At 36.3% G+C, this 12,175-nt stretch overlaps 1 protein-coding gene across 1 annotated transcript in view; it reads right to left on the reverse strand.

Annotated features, from left to right (window-relative positions):
• Positions 1 to 12,175, reverse strand: part of LOC108738179 (A disintegrin and metalloproteinase with thrombospondin motifs 16-like) — a 179,920-nt gene that overhangs the window by 119,248 nt on the left and 48,497 nt on the right. The gene's annotated exons all lie outside the window — the stretch shown is intronic.

A 12,175-nucleotide genomic window follows, 5' to 3' on the forward strand; every position in this document is an offset into this window, starting at 1 on the left:
CCGTAAAGCTAGAATGGCCTCCTGTGTTCCTCTATTTCGTCTAAACTCAAATTGATCATCCCCTAATAGTTCTGCCGCCCTTTTTTCTATCCTCCTCTGTACAAAATAAACGATAAATTATGGTCTATACGTTTATAAACGAGAACTAGAAAGTAGTTGTATGGTATTAAAAACGTCTTGTTCTTATTTTCTTTCTTTGTTGAACTGTCTTCCTAAATCTTTACTTCTCTACTTTTCTTTTCAAATTCCAAAACTATTACTGGAGATGGACCGGGTATCGGGTTTGAACCTGGTACCCGGCGGATCCAGCACATTTTGAATGACGCAAGGTACCAGGCACTGCCGGGAAAAAAGAAAATAACCAAGTACACCAGCAATAATAATTTAATAAGTATAACAAAAGAACTTACTTAATGAAAATTAGTAAAGAAGATTGTAATGGAATAGGACGTTTGTCCTAGCTTGTATCTATTATTTATTGGTTACTAAACTAAATTATTTGTTATTTCTATATAGTTTTCATGTTTACTTAATGTGGTTTGGGATGTTGGTGAGGATGGCAGTTAATGGAAAGATCACAGAACGAAAACATGAACCACTAAAAGTAGTGGTTTTGCCAAATATACTGAGTTTCTATTAAATAAAAATTGTTTAAATCTGGTAGGAAGTTAGATTTGAAGTCTATGTAAAATTTTGATCCTTGTTTTCCGTTATTTCAACGCATTTGATTTCAATGTATAGTAAAATAAAAGGTAGGTCTGTTACCTAACGAGAGTTTAAAAACAATAAGCCTGTATCTAATTTGTTTCTGTACTCAGATGATTTAACAATGCTATTCGTAAATTACCGCGGGGTATAGTTTCGATTCGCTTTCATTTTACAGTATAATGAGCAGTTGAAAGATGATTCGTAGATAGGATGCGTTCAGAACAACAATTCTAACAACAACTGAAAATGAGATTGCTATTTCGAGTAACCATCGAATTGAATCGTAAACAATATAATCACTCGAATATAATGGTGTTACATATACGACATTTAAACACGAGAAACAATAAGAAGGTACCGCCTCAAATTTACTCAATTCTTAAAAACTTTTTATAATAATTCGAATCTTCTATGCTGTAATTTGTAATGATGAATACTTGCCGAAAATTTGTTACCAAATCCAAAAATTTATCGTTCTACCCTGTTACTCGAAAATAGACGAAATGCTAACCTGATATCTCGAAATAGAAATACGATAATCAAATATTAACATATCATCATTATAAGGTCGTCAGTCCTAAGACTGGTTGGACACGCACCTCCTCTCTTTCCTATCCTGAGCTAATCTTCGCATTTCCCTANAACGCTTCTAACCTTTTCTTTTCCTCCGCGCCCACTGTCCATGTTTCGCACCCGTACAGCGCCGTGCTCCAAACATACACCTTTAACAACCTTTTTCGAATTTCTAAATTAATCGTTCGCCAGCATAGAAGTGACTTCTTTTTATTGAAGTCAACTCGACCCTGCCCTATCCTCTGCTTTATAGCCCTACTGCTCCTTCCGTCCTGACTTATCTGACATCCTAAATATCGAAAATCAGCGACTTCTTGTAATTTCTCGTCTTCTATATTTATATTCGCTCTTTCCCTACTTTTTACTCCCTTGCATACCAATATTTTTGTTTTGCTTGTATTTATTTTCATACAATACTGTTTTATCAATATCGCTTCCATTTTATTTAGAGCTATCTGTAACTCCTCCTTGCTAGATGGTAATACTGCTATATCATCTGCAAATCTAAGCATACTAATCTTTTGCCCCTGTATATCTATCCCTACAATTGTACTGTCTTTAATGATATTTATCGCGTCTTCGATGTATAGATTAAAAAGTAGCGGTGACAGTGTGCATCCCTGTCTGACTCCCTCCCTAATATTTACTTCTCTACGTTGCAGTCCCAGCTCTATAACTGCCTGTTGCTCTTTATACAAACTAAGTATGACTCTTTTATCTTTGTAACCCATCCCTATATTTTTAAGTATATTTAACATCTTGTCCCATTTAACATTGTCAAAAGCTTTCTCTAAATCTACAAATCCTATGTACGCACTCATTCCTTTTTTTATCGTTTTCTCTATTGTTACCAAAAGCTAGAATGACCTCCCGCGTTCTTCTATTTCTTCTAAACCCAAATTGATCTTCCCGTAATAGTTCTTCCGCCCTTTTTTCCATCCTCCTGTGTACAAAGAAGCGAAAATTTATGGTCTATACACAATTTTTTTTTTCAAAAAAATTGCTTGGTTTTAATAATTATCATATAGGTTTTGGGTTGTCAAGTTTTCAAATGCAAGTTTCTATATGTACGCATCCAAACTTGTTTCAAACTGATTTAGTCGTTTTTGATTTTTGTTTTTTTCCGATTAATTCAAACCCCAAAATAGATAGAGGTGTCAAATTTGCAGAATTAACGTATCTCATTAGTGCCAATATACCTACCCCGCAAAACTGATTTAGATATCCCTTTTTAACCGACTTAGTACGCTTATCGTCCCATGGCCTTTGGTCTTTCATATGTTATTCGAATGCTTATAATTTATATCTTGAGATTTATCGCGCCAGCAGCCACTTCCATTAAACACCCCCCCCCCTTCCCAAACGTAGCGAGACAATAAATTAAACCGGTCAGCGGTTTATTGTCAGCGGAAGGGAAGGCACTTCAACAATGTTAAGGCGGCGTTTATTTACTTCCTGTCACCCTTATAAATAGTGGCTCAGATTTATCACGTAATCCGTCGCCGTATGCGTTAGTTCCTCGACTCATATTTTGTGTTGTTTCATTTTTATCGCACAAGGTGCATGCTTATCGCTTTTTTAATAGATAATAATAACAAGCAGTGAGAAGAAGCTGAATTACATCTTGAGGTACTGTTTTATGAAACTGTAGCCAGTCATGGTACTCCCGGATTCTCAAAATACGCCGTACATTTGAATTTTAATAATATTTGTAAATGAACTTTTGGTAAATGTCTAGATGATGGCCCCCACCCCCGAAGGGGGAAGGGGGCTTCCCCTACTACTGTACCATAAAAAGTTCGTGGCAGTCTCACCCCCATAAAAAGTTATGAAAGTTGATTATTTTGACAATTTTCATACACTATAATTCAAATAAAATTCAATTTTTACCTTTGAATATTGTTTAAGAATGACTATATAAATATTTACATGTCTAGAAATATATAAAAATTGGCATATTTATTAACTATGAATGCGTTCAGAACAACAACTGAAAATGAGATTGCTATTTCGAGTAACCATCGAATTGAATCGTAAACAATATAATCACTCGAATATAATGGTGTTACATATACGACATTTAAACACGAGAAACAATAAGAAGGTACCGCCTCAAATTTACTCAATTCTTAAAAACTTTTTATAATAATTCGAATCTTCTATGCTGTAATTTGTAATGATGAATACTTGCCGAAAATTTGTTACCAAATCCAAAAATTTATCGTTCTACCCTGTTACTCGAAAATAGACGAAATGCTAACCTGATATCTCTTCTTAACTATTTGCGAAAAGTAATCTAGTCTAGGTCTAATTCTACCCCTCCTAACTTCCGTTTCTGCCTCTAATATGTCTCTGACTAGACCTTCATGCCTGAGAAGCTGTCCTACTAACCTATCTCGCCTATTTTTTATTGACTTCCATAGAGTCCTCTATTTTCCTATTCTTTTTAATACCTCTCCATTTCTAACTTTCNATCTTTATATTCGCTCTTTTCCTACATTTTCTTCCCTTGCAAGGCGGCAAAACAATTATTGACAGATCGACTGGAAGGTTAAGTATAGTGAAGGTAACGAGCAAAATTTACATAAATATATAAGTCAGGTAAGTCAGGACGGAAAGAGTAGGAGGAATATAAAGTAAAGGATAGCGCACGGTCGAGACGCCTTCAATAAAAAGAAGTCACTTCTATGCTCGCGAACGGTTAATTTAGAAATTGTTAAAAGTGTATGTTTGGAGCGAGGCGCTGTTCGGGTGCGAAACATGGACAATGGGCGCGGCGCAAAAGGAAAGGTTAAAAGCGTCCGAAATCTGGTGGCACAGGTAATAATGAGGATACCGTGGATAGAGAAGGTTAGAAATGAAAACATATTAGAAAGAATAGGAGAACAGAGGACTATATGGAAGTAAATAAGTAATAGGCGAGATAGGTTGGTTAGGACACATATTGGAGGCAGAAAAAGGAGTTAGAAGGGGTAGAGGCAGAACTAGATTCAAATACTTTTCGCAAATAAGTAGTTAAGGATGTGTTGTTCTAGTTTTAGGTTTTAGGGATATGCGAAGATTAGTTCAGTATAGGAGAGTGGAGGTGCGTATCCAACCAGTCGTAGGACTGACAACAACAATGATGATGAAGTAAATTCACAAAAATTTTTAAATTCTCATTTAATGATCTCCTGATGAAGCTAAGAATGTTGGCGAAGATTTGAGAGCTTAATGAATGTAACAACTTCAGCCCATCGTTTTGTTCACAAGAATTAATCTATCGGCACCCTCAATTTAATTATCTTTAACTGGATATATAGTTTGACCATACTTTACTGTCCAGTATTGAACCAACCTTGACCAAACGTTAATAAACCTAGCCTTGGCATTTAAAGATTGCCCGAAATTTGAACCAGTATTGGCAAGCCAATGCTTGGCTGCCCCAATATTAAACTAAACTTGGCGAAATGTTAATATAGGTAGCTAGCTAGTTTTGGCTTGTGAATGCTGATAAGCCTATGCTTGGCCTTCCACTACTGGTCCGCCATTTCCGATATGAGTTTTTGTATATTGTCTAACATCGTGATGTTAGTGTAATGGTTATTAGAACTGGGTCTAACAACAAGTCTATGAAATAAAAATTAAAAAAATTAACGGTAAATTATTTTCTATAACTCCAACGCAACTGGTTGCATTTAGAATATGGGTAGGGAAGTTTGACGTGAATGTATATTTCAGAAATCATTTTACTTTTCAAATTGTTGATCAGTCTCTCAGTAGACGAAAAATCACTCGCGTGATGGGTGCTTCTGTCCTTTCAATCTTACGCTTTGTATTTTATAACGCGATATGAAGTCGCTCGTTCAGACGCGAAGTAAACTAATGCCGTTATGTTTTGACATCGAAAATAATAAACATATCTTTCCTGATGCCACATTTTTTTCCAATCAATACATACGTAGTATGTGGGCATCATTTTGTGATGACTGCCGTATTTCAATCGCAGCCTCATCAACTGTCAAGAAGACATCAGATCGTCTCGCTTCGAGAAAAAAAAGCGAATAAACGCAAGTCCCGGCTTCATCATCGACAGGACGGCGAGCGTGCGTGTCTTACAACAACATTACCGTACTTATAATATTAATTCTTGTTTTCCGCAAATCAATCAAATCATCGGGACTACTTTAACCTTTGCTTTTATTCATTAATGAATGGGCTTCGCCATTTGCAATTCAACGGGTTTTACAGCTTTTTATTATTTTATTTAACGGCTAACCCAGACGATACAACGCATTCATTATTTCCTATTCTTTTTATGTCTAATCAGAGATGGATGAAGCCTATCCCATGTATTATGGTCGCTCTTTCAATATACCCATGTCCAATTAGTCAAGGTTGCGCTTTTTGTATGGAATTCCGTTACGGGATCACGTAGCAGGTTTAGTTTTCTTTCAATATACACTGGGCGATTGAAATAAACTATTACAATACGATATATGTTCTAATAAAATAATCCCTTCCAAATCGGCCTGATAAATATAAAAAATTGAGACACACTGATTGTGAATCCATAAAACATCCGCTTACTGAATCACCTTCTTTATATTAACCAATACGTACAGGGTTTGTCCGGAAAGTAATAGGACTGATTTTCTTCCGCCGCGATTGTACTTCGGAGCGTGCGCGCACCGACTGGATTCGGTAGAGGGCATTCCTAGCTAACGAACGAGCGACTGGTGAGTTGTCTCCGAGCACCTGGTGAGTCAGAACAGGGTTTTTTGCGCGACGTGTTTCTGTGAGTGGTGCAAGCCGAAAATTTAAACATGTGTGAAAGTGACCCCCTCCTCGCCCAAAAAAGGGAAGAATGAGAAAATCCAAAGTGAAAACGATGCTCATTGTCTTTTTTAACACGAAAGGCATCGTCCACCATTAATTTCTTCCTCCTGGACAAACCGTCAACGCCAAGTTATATGTGGAAGTGCTCAAGAGACTCAAACGGAGGGTCAATCGGGTCCGACAAGACAACGCAGCCGACTAGAAGTTGCACCACGCCAACGCCCCGGCTCACACCGCCTTTCTTGTGGACAGCTACCTGACCAAGGCCGGCATCCCAACGCTTCCGCAGCCGCCCTACAGCCCAGATGTGGTCCCCCTGGACTTTTTTTGTTTGCTCGCCTGAAAAGGCCGATGAAAGGCAAGCATTTTGAGACGACAGAGGGGATTCCAGCAGCATGCACCGCGGCTCTTAAGGCTATTCTGGAGAATGTCTTCCGTGACGCCTTCAATGCTGGCTGGCAGGAGTCTATTTTGAATTTTAAAGAATTGTAACGATTGGCTCAATAATTTTTTTTAAATCGACTCAGTACTATTACTTTTCGGACAAACCCTGTATATAAACTGACTAGCTGATGTATCAACGCACAATCTAAATCCTTAGGTCTAGAAACTCGAAATTTTAGACAAAAGTTCTTTATACAACGTAGGCGAGCCTCAAGAAAGTTTTTTTACATTTCAACACCTAAATGGGTGAAACGGGGGCCCAAAGTTTTATATTATATTATATATCGGTTTAGAAACACCTCAAACCGCCGAGCCAGGAAACTTCTTGAAATTTTGCACAACGATATAAACAGATAGCTGATGGTTAACCAATAGAAACGTAGACATTTGACATGTATAACTATTTACATACGTTTTGTAATCGTGTTTGTAAGATGATGAGACCTACTACTTTGGGATTATTCTTATCGTGATGAAAACGCGGTCAAATAAACAACAACAATAGGTTATAAACAAGAGTCTTAAAGATGTAAATTTACAGAAATATATTTCGGCTTTCAAAAATACGTACTCAAATAATCCAAATTTCTTTTAACGTTGAAGGGACAATCAATTTTATAATAATCATTAGTTAAAACCTTTTCATTGACAATAACGAAATTGAAATTAACATCATCTTTTTTAACATTTCACAGTTTTCGTATTTTTTTGATAAACTGAGAAAATAACTTTCCAATTAACCAACTTTAATTAAAAGCACATGGGTCTGCATGTTGAGAAAATTCAAAAACATCGAAACTGTTCATAGTGACATAGTCCACTTATCGATTATTTCTATTATATCTTATTATTGATTACTTATTGTTCTTGTTCTTATTATTGATTATTTACATTAATTAACACATACGTATACACACAGATGTAGTACCTATACATATGCAGTGTACATATCCGAATTTGAAATTGATTTCACACACAATAAAGTTCCCGCAGTTAACAATGGCGTACCACTGGGAAAAATATTGTCCAATTTTAAAACCTGTGGGCAGATGATATTAAATGACCCGACTAACGACATAATGAGACAGTAAAAAATGATATCAAAATTCATCTGTTACCTTACGGTTTGCCTGATGATGTATTATAACTCGGCACCCATGCGATGGCTCCTTTTGAAAACTATCAATCATTTTAAAACATATAGGTATGAAAAGAAAAAAAAGACTAACACGCGAAAGTGTCCGCTAATGCCTGGTCAATATCCGGATATAAACGCCCGCTGGTTGTTGCAGAACTATTTATTTTCCTCTATTGCGATAACTTTTGTCTCTACTTTAACTATAGGGTTATTCGGAAAGTCATTTCGTTTTTTCCCGACAGAGGATTTAATTGTATTCTTTTGCACCCAACTTCACATTGAAGCGCATCATCACTGGGGACGAAAAATGGGTTGTATACAACAACGTCAAACACAAGAGGTCATGGAGTAAAAAAGATGAACCGGCTCAAACCATTTCCAAAGCCGATATTCACCAAAAAAAGGTGATGCTGTCTGTTTGGTGGGATTTCAAAGGAATCGTTTTTTTTTGAGCTTTTACCGGATAACACAACGATTAATTCGGAAGTCTACTGTCATCAGCTGGACAAACTGAATGATGCACTTCAACAGAAAAGGTCAGAACTAATCAACAGGAAAGGTGTAGTGTTTCACCAAGACAACGCGAGACCTCACACAAGTTTGGTCACTCGCCAAAAGCTTTTACAGCTTGAATGGGATACAATGCTACACCCACCATATTCTCCAGACCTGGCACCATCGGATTATTATTTGTTCCGGTCACTCCAAAATTTTTTAGACGGTAAAACCTTCACCTCAAATGAGGAGGTCAAAAACCTCCTCGATCAGTTTTTTGCCAGCAAAGACCAAAAATTTTATGAGCGTGGAATTATGCTACTACCAGAAAGATGGCAAAAGGTGTTGGACCAGAACGGTCAATATATAATTTAATAAAGTATTTGTTTATTATACGAAAACTGTCTTTCATTTCCAAAAAACAAAACGAAATGACTTTCCGAACAACCCTATATTTGCAATTAGTAGGAAAATACTTGTCAGAAATGCAAAATTTTCTTGGTAACGTTCAAGTTTTTACACATCGTCACGCCTTTATACGTCGATAGATTTGCGTAGGAGTAAAAATATCGTATTGTTCTATGGAACCAATTTATATCCTAGACATACATATTTCGAATTAAACCCATTAAGATATCCAACAAGTAACAAATTTATATGTTTTTCAGTTTACAAAGTAGTTTTAGAAACATATGAAAGAAGTAGAAGTAAAGAACAAAAAGCCGTTTAAGTATTGCGTAACGCAGGGGAGAAGGGACGTCGTTACAATGCGTTACAAAGAGAGAAGGTAGTCAGGAATGTGCTACTTAACATATTTTTTTTGTTACTGCAAATGCTACCTATGGAAACTACCCAGCAAACAATATTTTAATGATTTTCAGGTATTTTGTGTGATGTAATTAACATTTGTAGATAAAAATGGACCCTAGGGCGCTACGTAACCTTAGGAGGAGGGAAGAGAGATAAAGTAAAACAATACGGAATGTTATAAAAGTTGAGGGTATTCAAAAATCTTGAAAAACTACGTTTCATATTACTCAAACGAACCCTTTTTTTTTATCCAAAAAATATTCAAGATTAAAAAACTGAAGGCACGCAAAAAAGCTACTCTAACTCATTACACTAAAAGTCCAAAGTACTTTTTGGTGCGACCTTTTTCAGGGGCTGAAATACTTCCGGTTGTTTAGTATCATTTTTTCGCTTTGGAATTTAGTGTATTCTAATACAGAACCGCTCTATCTAATCACACTGATATGGGCGCAAAGTCGTAAAAACTCATTTTTTTGGGATATGATCCGTTAAAGTTGCATTCTTCTGGAAGGACTTACAATTATACGTACCTATTGAATACGTTCAAGTATACAATAAGCAGTCATTAATTAACTATGATCGCATTAGTAATATTAGATATGAAAGCAACAAATTAACATATTCATTGATATTTACATGAATTTATGAAATTTAAGATCTTCCAAATTTAAATCCAGTTGATATCTAACGATTTCAATTTTATGTCCGAATACCCAGATAATATCTCTATACATTATGTGCGTAGATATATTTATGCTCATAAAGTATAGTTAGTTCAAAATATCGTAAGCCTTCCCTTGTGCGAGAGGTATTTCGAAACTGTTGACATAAGCCTTGTTATACAGTCATGAATGGAGATTTAGATAAGGTGTAAACAGTAAGGACCGATGTTCTTAAGAGGTGTAAATGTAGGAACTAAAGCCATGAAATTCTGAACTACCTCTACTACATTATAAAATTTGTCTTGGAACTCGGTCAGTTATTCAGTTAGAATGAACCTCAAAAACGAACGTAGCAAAACCTTGAGGCACTTTTTGTTACACTTTCACACATATGATCGTCATACGATCACTAAAATATCGGGTTGTTCGGAAAGTCATTTCGTTTTTTCCCGACAGAGGATTTAATTGTATTCTTTTGCACCCAACTTCACATTTAAGCCGTATAATTTTTATATGCTTTGAGAGCTCATATAGCAAGGCTTGTGTGTGAAAAATTCCAATTAATTCTACGCAGTAGTTTTTGGTTGGTGCCCTTTTAAATATGGAGAGCGATAAGCAGCATTTTCGACATATCTTACTGTTTTACTACAGAAAGGGTAAAAATGCTGTTCAAGCCAGAAAGAAATTGACTGATGTGTATGGAGAAGGTGTGTTGACAGTACGCCAGTGCCAGAACTGGTTCGCTAAATTTCGATCCGGCAATTTTGATGTCGAAGATGCACCACGTTCGGGAAGGCCGGTTGAAGCTGATAAAGACGCGATAAAGGCATTAGTTGATGTGAACCGGCGAATAACAACACGTGAGATCGGATTGAGGTTAAATTTATCAAATTCAACAGTTTATGACCACTTGAAAGGCCTGGGATTATCCTCGAAGCTCGATGTATGGGTTCCCCATGTTCTCACAGAGAGAAATCTGTGTCGCCGCATTGACGTCTGCGATTCGCTTCTCAAACGTCACGAAAATGATCCGTTTTTGAAGCGCATCATCACTGGGGACGAAAAATGGGTTGTATACAACAACGTCAAACGCAAGAGGTCATGGAGCAAAAAAGATGAACCGGCTCAAACCATTTCCAAAGCCGATATTCACCAAAAAAAGGTGATGCTGTCTGTTTGGTGGGATTTTAAAGGAATCGTTTTTTTTTAGCTTTTACCGGATAACACAACGATTAATTCGGAAGTCTACTGTCATCAGCTGGACAAACTGAATGATGCACTTCAACAGAAAAGGTCAGAACTAATCAACAGGAAAGGTGTAGTGTTTCACCAAGACAACGCGAGACCTCACACAAGTTTGGTCACTCGCCAAAAGCTTTTACAGCTTGAATGGGATACAATGCTACACCCACCATATTCTCCAGACCTGGCACCATCGGATTATTATTTGTTCCGGTCACTCCAAAATTTTTTAGACGGTAAAACCTTCACCTCAAATGAGGAGGTCAAAAACCTCCTCGATCAGTTTTTTGCCAGCAAAGACCAAAAATTTTATGAGCGTGGAATTATGCTACTACCAGAAAGATGGCAAAAGGTGTTGGACCAGAACGGTCAATATATAATTCAATAAAGTATTTGTTTATTATACGAAAACTGTCTTTCATTTCCACAAAAAAACAAAAAACGAAATGACTTTCCGAACAACCCTATAGTTAACGTTTAAAAAGGATCATTATTTACCCTTCTAAAGAGGTATCTACATTTTTAGTAATAGGGAGAAGAAATTGTAAACAATAGTATGTATGCCCCTACCACTACACCAAGGGATAAGTATATAGCATTCTGTTTTTTTCTTAAACAGATTAACAGCTAATTTAATTTATGTTTATTATCACTGTCGTACGACTTTCGATACCTTTCTGTTATTTACGACACAATTTCATTGGCACATTGTCAACACCAGCTGAGATATACCTACAACTGTCGACTAATTACATTATTTATTCTGCCATCTGCCAGCGTTAATTATGTACTACAATTACGAGGGTGGATTGATAAGTTTCCGGCCTGACCAAGAAAAACAAGGTTTTTAAAAATTTTTTTTTTTTATTTCTCAACATAATCTCCTCCAAGGCTGATACATTTCTCATAGCGGTGTTCCAGTCTATTAATGCCATCTCTATAGACTGATTCGTCAAGCTCCTCAAAATAACCATTTACAGCTTCGANCAGTTGGTACTTGCCGAAGCGGCTTTTATAAAAAATCTAACCGAGTAGAAAAGGATTCGGTATTATTTTTCAACGTATCAAGATCTAACAGAGTTGACTAATTTCAAAATTCAAATAAGAAAAATCACTAAATTTTTTAAACTCTTGCCTAAAGCTGATTATAACGATTAATTTTATTTGCAAATTTATCAATACATTGATTTTATTTTGATACATATTGGTTTTCTTTTGGAACCTTACAACGTATACCCTATGATTCCACTATTTATTAGTGAATAAATTTGTAGTCCATTCAGTG

The sequence above is a fragment of the Agrilus planipennis genome, unplaced genomic scaffold (genome assembly GCF_000699045.2).
Source record: "Agrilus planipennis isolate EAB-ADULT unplaced genomic scaffold, Apla_2.0 scaffold25, whole genome shotgun sequence".
NCBI lineage: Eukaryota > Metazoa > Arthropoda > Insecta > Coleoptera > Buprestidae > Agrilus > Agrilus planipennis.